Below are 12,152 nucleotides of genomic sequence, written 5' to 3' on the forward strand. Positions count from 1 at the left end.
ATTAAGTGTTGTGTCCTTCTCCCTCTTCAACTTTCTCTTCTCTGGCTAATTAATCCCAACTCTTTAATTTTTCTCTGTTGGATGATCAACAGGCAAGCTTTGCTCCAAGACAGCAATGGGTAGTAAAAAGAATGAGGTACATGCCCCAATTTGCCAAAAGTACACAAAAGAAGCTGGCCAAGATCTGTTCTCAGCAAAGGGCAAGCTCCAAGCTGCCCAGTCCCATCTCAAAGCCTACTGGGAAGGTGGGCCTGTTTTCAGAGGCAAGGATTTAATTTACACTTTTGAGGTGAAGGTTAGCTTTGCCACTAAATGACCCCAAACCACTAAGGAGAACTAATTTTCCATAGTTTTTCATTACTTCAAGAATACATTGAAAGTAACATGAGTAGGGAAAAAGGCTGTAAAAATGGTGTGGGGAAGTTGTGTGACCTCCTCTAATATCACAATGGGGAAGGAGAATCAAGATCAACAGCTTAAGATGCTCACTTTGGCAGCACATATACCAAAATTGGAATGATACAGAGAATGTTAGCATGGTCGCTGCATAACGATAATGTGAAAATTCATCAAGAGTTCCATATTTTTATGCTGAAATTAGAACATTCCCAGATAAACAGAAATTAAGGCAATATGTAAAAACCAAACCAAATGTACAAGATTATTAAAGGGAGCCCTTTGGTCTGAGAACAAACAACATCAGACCACAGTCTGAATCTAGGATGCCAGATTGTACCAGCCAGATAACAGCATGGAAATGAACTCTCAAGGACTATCCAAAGCCAAATAATTGCAACAGGGAACCAGAGAGGTTAATCTATAAGTGACAACAATGTCAGAACAATAAAAGAGGGAATAACCAGTGTAGGTATGGAATTTTCTATTGGAGAGGAAGGCAAGGCGATACCAAGTAATAGTACAAAAAACAAACAAACAAACAAAAACCATTGCTCTCGAGTTAATTCTGACTCATAGCGACTCTATAGGACAGAGTAGAACTGCCCTATAGGGTTTCCCAGGAGCACATGGTGGATTTGAACTGCTGACCTTTTCGTTAGCAGCTGTAACTGTTAACCACTATGCCACCAAGATTTCCTCAAGTAATAAGAAAAAAAATAGACTGGTTCAAATCTAGGAAGATAAGGGTAAATTTCAAGGTAACCATAAAGAACGTTAACAAACCTACTCATCAAAATAAAGAAGAAAAACACAGTCTCAATAAAAACAAAATCTACAAAAACAAAAGATATCCACAAACAAAAGGAATTCAGCACAAGAGAGAACAAAGAAAATGTCAGCACCACAAAAAAAAACAACACTACAAAATGACAGCAATAAACTCACACCTATCAATAATTACTCTGACTGCAAATGGCCTAAATGCACCCAGAAAGAGACATAGAGTGACAGAATGGATGAAAAAAAAAAAAAAAACAGGATCCATCAATACAAGAGACACGCCTTAGAGATAAAGATGTAAATTTATTAAAAATCAAAGGATGGAAAAAAATATACCAAGCAAATAAATACCAAAAAAAAACAGGAGTGGCAATATTAATCTCAGATAAATTAGACTTTAAAACAAAATCCACCATAAAAAAAAGGAGGGCACTATATAATGATTAAAGGGATGATCCATCAAAAAGACTTAACCATAATAAATATCTACTCACCCAACGACGGGACTCCAAAATCCATAAAACAAAACCCTAGCAGCACTGAAAAGAGAAATTGACAGTTCTACAATAATAGTTGGAGGCTTCAACACACAACTCTCAGTAAAGGACAGAACATCTAGAAAGAAACTCAACAGAGATGTGGAACAGAGATGCCAAGCAGGGGCAAGATGGTAGAATAGCCAAACACTTCCTGTGATCCCTCTTAAAACAAAAACCCCCAAAAAACAAGTGAAACGATTATATTTAAGACAAGCTAGGAGCCCTGAACATCAAAGGCAAAGTAAGAAAATGGACTGAGTGGCAGGGAAGGGAGAGATGGTTCAGAAGTGGAGAAGAGTTGCCAGGCCTGAATCACTGGGATCCCTCAGGCACCATTCCCAGGAGCAGCTATGGCAGGCGGGCACTAGCGTTCGGCTACAGTTTCCTCAGGGAGAAGCAGTCAGCCACACAGCCTACACACACCTCTGGAACCAGAGAAGAACAGCACTCTCAGCAAAAGCTAAGTATTGCATATATTTTACTGTGCCCCCAGCCCCCAAGCTGGCTTCGGAGGCTGTTGATTTCCCTGGTCCTGAGGAAGGTCCTATTAAGCATCCTAAGCCATTCTCCGGGCCTTGGAGTAGGAATAAATTCACAATTAGGGGAAAAGATAATTTACCAGCTCCACTAACGGGGGAGCTCAGGACAGAAGCAGCTCCTGTCCAGGCATGAACAGTCCATGGACTTTGAATACCTTTCCCCCATTCATGGTCCTGTGTGGGCCTATTTCAGGAGAATAGGCCCTCGTTGGCACACTGCAGCAGTTTCAGCTGTGTGATGAAGAGGTGGATGTTTGAAACTTTGCCTATTAAACAGGGTCCTCACCTACCCACATCAGAGGCCTAAGGACTGGTGGCTCCACTCAGGCCACCCAGCCACCTGTGACAGGGGCCCATGGATAACTGGTACCTCCCAGTCATTACAAACAAAAGCACTGGGACCCCAAGGTCCATCTGCAGAACCCACCCACCTGTACACTCTAGGGAACAGGGACACATTTTCCTCACAGAGGCTCGGGGGACAGATCTCAGCCCCTTGCCTTGTTCATAGCATGACTCCCTGCTGCAACCAGATACTGATACCTACACCAATCACCCCTGACCCTCTAAGACTATAGGACAGAGCCTGTACCCCACACTTGATGATCAGCTACCTGGACACCTGAGCTGAATTCATACAAGAAAAGCAAATGGACTCCTAGACTGATATACCTGAAACAACTCTAGCCATCTGGTGACAGGACGTCAGAGCTTCAAAGATGAAAATAATCAGTCTAGCTTACTCAAGCAACCCATTTAAGCATATCAAAACAAACAAACGAAGAAAAGCAATAAGCCAGGATACGGTAAGCAAACACAAAATAAACTAATACAATAACTTATAGATGGTTCAGAGACAAGAGTCAATATGAAGGCACATAAAGAAACAGACCATGATTGTTTCAACAAACTCTCAAAACAAAGAATCAATGGATCTTCTGAATAAAGGTGCCTTCCTGGAATTGCTGAATGCAGAATACAAAAGATTAATATACAGAACTTTTTGAGACATCAGAAAAGAGATCAGGAAGGAGATCAGGCAACGCACAGAACAAGCCAAGGCACACGCAGATAAAGTAGTTCAAGAAATTTAAAAGGTTATAAAAGAACATAATGAAAAATTTAATAAGCTGCAAGAATCCATAGAGAAACAGCAAAGAGAATTTCAGAAGATTAACAATAAAATTACAGAATTAGACAACTCAATAGAAAATCAGAGGAGCAGAATTGAGGAAGTGGAAGGCAGAATTGGTGAGCTTAAAGACAGAACATATGGCACCAATATATTTGAAGAAAAATCAGATAAAAGAATTTAAAAAAAAGAATAAAACTTAACAAACATGTGCAACTCTATCAAGAGAAATAACCTACTAGTGATTGGAGTACCAGAACAGGGAGGGACAACAGAAAATACAGAGAAAACTGTAGAAGATTTGTTGGCAGAAAACTTCCCTGATATAGTGAAAGATGAGAAGATATCTATCCAAGATGATCATCGAACTCCACACAGGGTAGATTTTAAAAGAAAGCCAACAAAACATATTACAACCAAACTTGCCAGAACCAAACATAAAGAGAGAATTTTAAGAGCTAATAGGGATAAAGGAAAAGCCACCTACAAATGGGAGTCAAAAAGAATAAGTTCAGACTACTCCTCAGAAACCATGCAGGCAAGAAGGAAATGGGATGACATTGAAGGAAAAGGTTGCCAGCCAAGAATCGTATATCCAGCAAAACTGTCTCTCAAATATGAAGGTGAAATTAGGACATTTCCAGATAAAAAGAAGTTTAAGGAATTCGTAAAAACCAAACCAAAACTACAAGAAATACTAAAGGGAGTTCTTTGGTTAGAAGATCAATAATATCAGGTATCAACACAAGAAAAGAATACTAGACAGAGCAATCAGAGGTCAACTCAGACAGGGAAATCACAAAAATAAATCAAGATAAAAAAACGATCAAAACAGGGAAACAGTGATATTATTATGTAAAACAATACAATATTAAAAAAACTAAAGAAGGACTAAAAATGTAGTCATAGATCTTTTATATGGAGAAGACAAGGCAATATAAAGAAATACAAGGTAGGTTTAAACTTAGAAAAATAGGGGTAAATATTAAGGTGAACACAAAGGAGACAACTATCCTACTCAACAAAATATAATGCAAGAAAAAATAGAGACTCAGCAGGAAAAAAATCAACAACAATGAATAAGAGGAAAAGACAATATATAAAGATAAACTGCTCCGCACAAAAAATTAACTGGGAAAAACTGTCAAAAACACACAAAAAAGATCAAAATGAGAGCACTAAACTCATAAAAAAAATAAAACTACCTATGTATAATTTTTTTTTTATAATTACACTGAATGTAAATGGACTAAATGCACCAATAAAGAGACAGGAAGTGGTACAATGGATAAGAAAACAAGACCCACCTTTATGCTGCCTACAAGAGACACACCTTAGACTCAGAGACAAAAACAAGCTAAAACTCAAAGGATTGAAAAAAATATATCAACCAAACAACAACCAAAAAAGAGCGGGAATCGCAGTATTAATTTCAGACAGTATAGACTTAAAAGTTAAATCCACCATAAAGTACACCATATAATGATAAAACGGACAATTTATTCCATGAGGATATAACCATATTAAATATTTATGCACCCAATGACAGGGCTGCAAGACACTTAAAACAAACTATAACAGCATTGAAAAGTGAGATAGACAGCTCCACAATAATAGTAAGAGACTTCAACACACCACTTTTGGTGAAGGACAGGTCATCCAGAAAAAAGCTCAAAAAAGACACAGAAGATCTAAATGCCGCAATCAACCAACATTACCTCATAGACCTATACAGAACACTCCACCCAACAGCAGCCAAGTCTACTTTCTTTTCTAGTGCACATGGAACATTCTCTAGAATAGACCACATATTAGGCCATAAAGCAAGCCTTAGCATAATCCAAAACATCGAAATATTACAAAGCATCTTCTCTGACCATAAGGTCATAAAAGTAGAAATTAACAACAGAAAAAGCAGGGAAAAGAAATCAAACACTTGAAAACTGAACGATACCCTGCTCAAAAATGAATGGGTTATAGAAGACATTAAGGGTGGGATAAAAAAAAAAATCATAGAATCCAATGAGAATGAAAACATTTCCTATCAAAACCTTTGGGATACAGTGAAAGCAGTGATCAGAGGCCAATTTATATCAATAAATGCACACATACAAAAAGAAGAAAAAGCCAAAATCAAAGAATTATCCCTACAACTTGAACAAATAGAAAGAGAGCAACAAAAGAAACCTTCAGGTACCAGAAGAAAGAAAATAATAAATATTAGAGCAATATTAAATGAAATAGAAAATGGAAAAACAACTGAAAGAGTTAACAGGACCAAAAGCTGGTTTCTTGAAAAAAATAACAAAATTGATAAACCACTGGGCAAACTGACAAAAGAAAAACAGGAGAGGAAGCAAATAATCTGAATAAGAAATGAGATGGGCGATATTACAACAGACCCAACTGAAATTAAAAGAATCATATCAGATTACTACAAAAAAATGTACTCTAACAAATTTGAAAATCTAGAAGAAATGGATGAATTCTTAGAAACACACTACCTACCTAAACACAGAGGTCCCAGTAAAACCCCAGTGCCGTCAAGTCAATTCCAACTCACAGCGACTCTATAGGACAGAGTAGAACTGCCCCATAGAGTTTCCAAGGCAGAGGTAGAACATCTAAATAGACCCATAACAAAAAAAGAGATTGAAAAGGTAATCAAAAAACTCCCAGCAACAACAGAAAACCCTGGCCAGAATAGCTTCACTGCAGAGTTCTATCAAACTTTTAGAGAAGAGTTAACACCACTACTACTAAAGGTATTTCAGAGCATAGAAAAGGACAGAATACTACCAAACTCATTCTATCAAACCAACATATCCCTGATACCAAAACCAGGGAAAGACTCCACGAAAAAAGAAAATTACATACCTATATCCCTCATGAACATAGATGCAAAAATCCTCAACAAAATTCTAGCCAAGAGAGAGGCGGAGCCAAGATGGCGGACTAGGCAGACGTTACCTCGGATCCCTCTTACAACAAAGACACGGAAAAACAAGTGAATCGATCACATACATAACAATCTACGAACCCTGAACAACAAACACGGATTTAGAGACGGAGAACGAACTAATACGGGGAAGCAGCGATTGTTTCCAGAGCCTGGAGCCAGCGTACCAGTCAGGTACGGCACAAGCACAGAGACCTGCTCCACACCCCTGAACTAACCCCGGGAGGGGGACCAGCCGGTTCCACGGGCGGCGTGGGACGCAGCCGGTAGGAGAAGTCCCCGGGAGGCAGTGACTGATCTTGGAGCAGAAAGAGCAGCATCCGAGCCGGGGAACCGTCCCGCAGGGATTTGGACTGCTCGCAGGTACGCCATAAACACGGAGAGTTGCTCCACCCCCTGAACTAACCCCGGGAAGGGGACCAGCCGGGTCGCGCGGGCGGCGTGGGACGCAGCCGGTAGGAGAAGTCCCCGGGAGGCAGCGACTGGTATTGGAGTGGGGAGAACAGCGTTCCAGCCGGGACACTTGGTCGCGGCACAAGCACGGGGAGCTAATCCACCCATCTGAACTAACCCCGGGAGGGGGCCCACCTGGTTCACGGGGGCGGCACGGCCACGCGGCTGGTGGGACGAGAAGTCCCCGGGAGGCAGCGACTGATTTTGGAGTTGAGAGTGCACCGTCCCAGTAGGGGAGCCTTGACGCTGGGCGTGGGGCTGGAAGCGGAGGATCTGACCGTGACTCCAGCGGGCCAGACCCCCTGGGGGCAATCTCCACACAGCCAGCACACATAGGCGACGCGCCTGCGGGAATCTCAGATATAACAGTCATTCCAAGCAAGATAAGCAACTCTGGCTATATTCTGAGGTGCTACTCTCCTATCTCTCTGTTCCCTCCCCCACCCTCCCCAGGCGGCTTCATTAACATCTGAATAGCCTGAGCCAGAGGGAGAACTCTGATAGGGATCTGACTGCAGTTTTTTTTTTTAGCGGATTTTCTGGAAAAACTAGTTTCCCAGTGATGGCTCGGAGACAACAATCCATATCAAACCACTTAAAGAAGCAGACCGTGACAGCTTCTCCAACTCCCCAAACAAAAGAATCAAAATCTTTCCCAAATGAAGATACAATTTTGGAATTATCAGATACAGAATATAAAAAACTAATTTACAGAATGCTTAATGATATCACAAATGAAGTTAGGATATCTGCAGAAAAAGCCAAGGAACACACTGATAAAACTGTTGAAGAACTCAAAAAGATTATTCAAGAACATACTGGAAAAATTAATAAGTTGCAAGAATCCATAGAGAGACAACATGTAGAAATCCAAAAGATTAACAATAAAATAACAGAATTAGACAACACACTAGGAAGTCAGAGGAGCAGACTCGAGCAATTAGAATGCAGACTGGGACATCTGGAGGACCAGGGAATCAACTCCAACATAGCTGAAAAAAAATCAGATAAAAGAATTAAAAAAAATGAAGAAACCCTAAGAATTATGTGGGACTCTATCAAGAAGGATAACCTGCGGGTGATTGGAGTCCCAGAACAGGGAGGGGGGACAGAAAACACAGAGAAAATAGTTGAAGAACTTCTGACAGAAAACTTCCCTGACATCATGAAAGACGAAAGGATATCTATCCAAGATGCTCATCGAACCCCATTTAAGATTGATACAAAAAGAAAAACACCAAGACATATTATCATCAAACTCACCAAAACCAAAGATAAACAGAAAATTTTAAAAGCAGCCAGGGAGAAAAGAAAGGTTTCCTTCAAGGGAGAATCAATAAGAATATGTTCTGACTACTCAGCAGAAACCATGCAGGCAAGAAGGGAATGGGACGACATATACAGAACACTGAAGGAGAAAAACTGCCAACCAAGGATCATATATCCAGCAAAACTCTCTCTGAAATATGAAGGCGAAATTAAGATATTTACAGACAAACACAAGCTTAGAGAATTTGCAAAAACCAAACCAAAGCTACAAGAAATACTAAAGGATATTGTTTGGTCAGAGAACCAATAATATCAGATATCAGCACAACACAAGGTCACAAAACAGAACGTCCTGATATCAACTCAAATAGGGAAATCACAAAAACAAACAAATTAAGATTAATTAAAAAAAAAATACACATAACAGGGAATTATGGAAGTCAATAGGTAAAAGATCACAATAATCAAAAAGAGGGACTAAATACAGGAGGCATTGAACTGCCATATGAAGAGTGATACAAGGCGATATAGAACAATACAAGTTAGGTTTTTACTTAGAAAAATAGGGGTATATAATGAGGTAACCACAAAAAGGCATAACAACTCTATAACTCAAGACAAAAACCAAGAAAAACGTAACGACTCAACTAACATAAAGTAAAACACTATGAAAATGAGGATCTCACAATTTACTAAGAAAAACGCCTCAGCACAAAAAAGTATGTGGAAAAATGAAATTGTCAACAACACACATAAAAAGGCATCAAAATGACAGCACTAAAAACTTATTTATCTATAATTACCCTGAATGTAAATGGACTAAATGCACCAATAAAGAGACAGAGAGTCACAGACTGGATAAAGAAACACGATCCATCTATATGCTGCCTACAAGAGACACACCTTAGACTTAGAGACACAAACAAACTAAAACTCAAAGGATGGAAAAAAGTATATCAAGCAAACAATAAGCAAAAGAGAAGAGGAGTAGCAATATTAATTTCTGACAAAATAGACTTTAGACTTAAATCCACCACAAAGGATAAAGAAGGACACTATATAATGATAAAAGGGACAATTGATCAGGAAGACATAACCATATTAAATATTTATGCACCCAATGACAGGGCTGCAAGATACATAAATCAAATTTTAACAGAACTGAAAAGCGAGATAGATACCTCCACAATTATAGTAGGAGACTTCAACACACCACTTTCGGAGAAGGACAGGACATCCAGTAAGAAGCTAAACAGAGACACGGAAGATCTAATTACAACAATCAACCAACTTGACCTCATTGACTTATACAGAACTCTCCACCCAACTGCTGCAAAATATACTTTTTTTTCCAGCGCACATGGAACATTCTCTAGAATAGACCACATATTAGGTCATAAAACAAACCTTTGCAGAGTCCAAAACATCGAAATATTACAAAGCATCTTCTCAGACCACAAGGCAATAAAACTAGAGATCAATAACAGAAAAACGAGGGAAAAGAAATCAAATACTTGGAAAATGAACAATACCCTCCTGAAAAAAGACTGGGTTATAGAAGACATCAAGGAGGGAATAAGGAAATTCATAGAAAGCAACGAGAATGAAAATACTTCCTATCAAAACCTCTGGGACACAGCAAAAGCAGTGCTCAGAGGCCAATTTATATCAATTAATGCACACATACAAAAAGAAGAAAGAGCCAAAATCAGAGAACTGTCCCTACAACTTGAACAAATAGAAAGTGAGCAACAAAAGAATCCATCAGGCTCCAGAAGAAAACAAATAATAAAAATTAGAGCTGAACTAAATGAATTAGAGAACAGAAAAACAATCGAAAGAATTAACAAAGCCAAAAGCTGGTTCTTTGAAAAAATTAACAAAATCGATAAACCATTGGCTAGACTGACTAAAGAAATACAGGAAAGGAAACAAATAACCCGAATAAGAAATGAGAAGGACCTCATCACAACAGAACCAAATGAAATTAAAAGAATCATATCAGATTATTATGAAAAATTGTACTCTAACAAATTTGAAAACCTAGAAGAAATGGATGAATTCCTGGAAAAACACTACCTACCTAAACTAACACATTCAGAAGTAGAACAACTAAATAGACCCATAACAAAAAAAGAGATTGAAACGGTAATCAAAAAACTCCCAACAAAAAAAAAGTCCTGGCCCGGACGGCTTCACTGCAGAGTTCTACCAAATTTTCAGAGAAGAGTTAACACCACTACTACTAAAGGTATTCCAAAGCATAGAAAATGACGGAATACTACCTAACTCATTCTATGAAGCCACCATCTCCCTGATACCAAAACCAGGTAAAGACATTACAAAAAAAGAAAATTATAGACCTATATCCCTCATGAACATTGATGCAAAAATCCTCAACAAAATTCTAGCCAATAGAATCCAATGACACATCAAAAAAATAATTCACCCTAATCAAGTGGGATTTATACCAGGTATGCAAGGCTGGTTTAATATCAGAAAAACCATTAATGTAATCCATCACATAAATAAAACAAAAGACAAAAACCACATGATCTTATCAATTGATGCAGAAAAGGCATTTGACAAAGTCCAACACCCATTCATGATAAAAACTCTTACCAAAATAGGAATTGAAGGAAAATTCCTCAACATAATAAAGGGCATCTATGCAAAGCCAACAGCCAATATCACTCTAAATGGAGAGAACCTGAAAGCATTTCCCTTGAGAACGGGAACCAGACAAGGATGCCCTTTATCACCACTCTTATTCAACATCGTGTTGGAAGTCTTAGCCAGGGCAATCAGGCTAGACAAAGAAATAAAAGGTATCCAGATTGGCAAGGAAGAAGTAAAGTTATCACTATTTGCAGATGACATGATTATATACACAGAAAACCCTAAGGAATCCTCCAGAAAACTACTGAAACTAATAGAAGAGTTTGGCAGAGTCTCAGGTTATAAAATAAACATACAAAAATCACTTGGATTCCTCTACATCAACAAAAAGAACACCGAAGAGGAAATAACCAAATCAATACCATTCACAGTAGCCCCCAAGAAGATAAGATACTTAGGAATAAATCTTACCAAGGATGTAAAAGACCTATACAAAGAAAACTACAAAGCTCTACTACAAGAAATTCAAAAGGACATACTTAAGTGGAAAAACATACCTTGCTCATGGATAGGAAGACTTAACATAGTAAAAATGTCTATTCTACCAAAAGCCATCTATACATTTAACGCACTTCCGATCCAAATTCCAATGTCATATTTTAAGGGGATAGAGAAACAAATCACCAATTTCATATGGAAGGGAAAGAAGCCCCGGATAAGCAAAGCACTACTGAAAAAGAAGAAGAAAGTGGGAGGCCTCACCTTACCTGACTTCAGAACCTATTATACAGCCACAGTAGTCAAAACAGCCTGGTATTGGTACAACAACAGACACATAGACCAATGGAACAGAATTGAGAACCTAGACATAGATCCATCCACGTATGAGCAGCTGATATTTGACAAAGGACCTGTGTCAATTAACTGGGGAAAAGACAGCCTTTTTAACAAATGGTGCTGGCATAACTGGATATCCATTTGCAAAAAAATGAAACAGGACCCATACCTCACACCATGCACAAAAACTAACTCCAAGTGGATCAAAGACCTAAACATAAAGACTAAAACGATAAAGATCATGGAAGAAAAAATTGGGACAACCCTAGGAGCCCTAATACAAGGTATAAACAGAATACAAAACATTACCAAAAATGATGAAGAGAAACCCGATAACTGGGAGCTCCTAAAAATCAAACACCTATGCTCATCTAAAGACTTCACCAAAAGAGTAAAAAGACCACCTACAGATTGGGAAAGAATTTTCAGCTATGACATCTCCGACCAGCGCCTGATCTCTAAAATCTACATGATTCTGTCAAAACTCAACCACAAAAAGACAAACAACCCAATCAAGAAGTGGGCAAAGGATATGAACACACATTTCTCTAAAGAAGATATTCAGGCAGCCAACAGATACATGAGAAAATGCTCTCGATCATTAGCCATTAGAGAAATGCAAATTA

General features: G+C 38.7%; 1 non-coding gene across 1 annotated transcript; it reads left to right on the plus strand.

Moving 5' to 3' along the window:
* The first annotated feature begins 481 nt into the window (after positions 1-481).
* Positions 482-588, plus strand: LOC111751398 (U6 spliceosomal RNA). The gene has a single exon (XR_002786464.1). It is a non-coding gene; the product is annotated as a U6 spliceosomal RNA (small nuclear RNA).
* Positions 589-12,152: the final 11,564 nt, after the last annotated feature.

This window comes from Loxodonta africana, chromosome X (genome assembly GCF_030014295.1).
Source record: "Loxodonta africana isolate mLoxAfr1 chromosome X, mLoxAfr1.hap2, whole genome shotgun sequence".
Classification (NCBI taxonomy): Eukaryota; Metazoa; Chordata; class Mammalia; order Proboscidea; family Elephantidae; genus Loxodonta; species Loxodonta africana.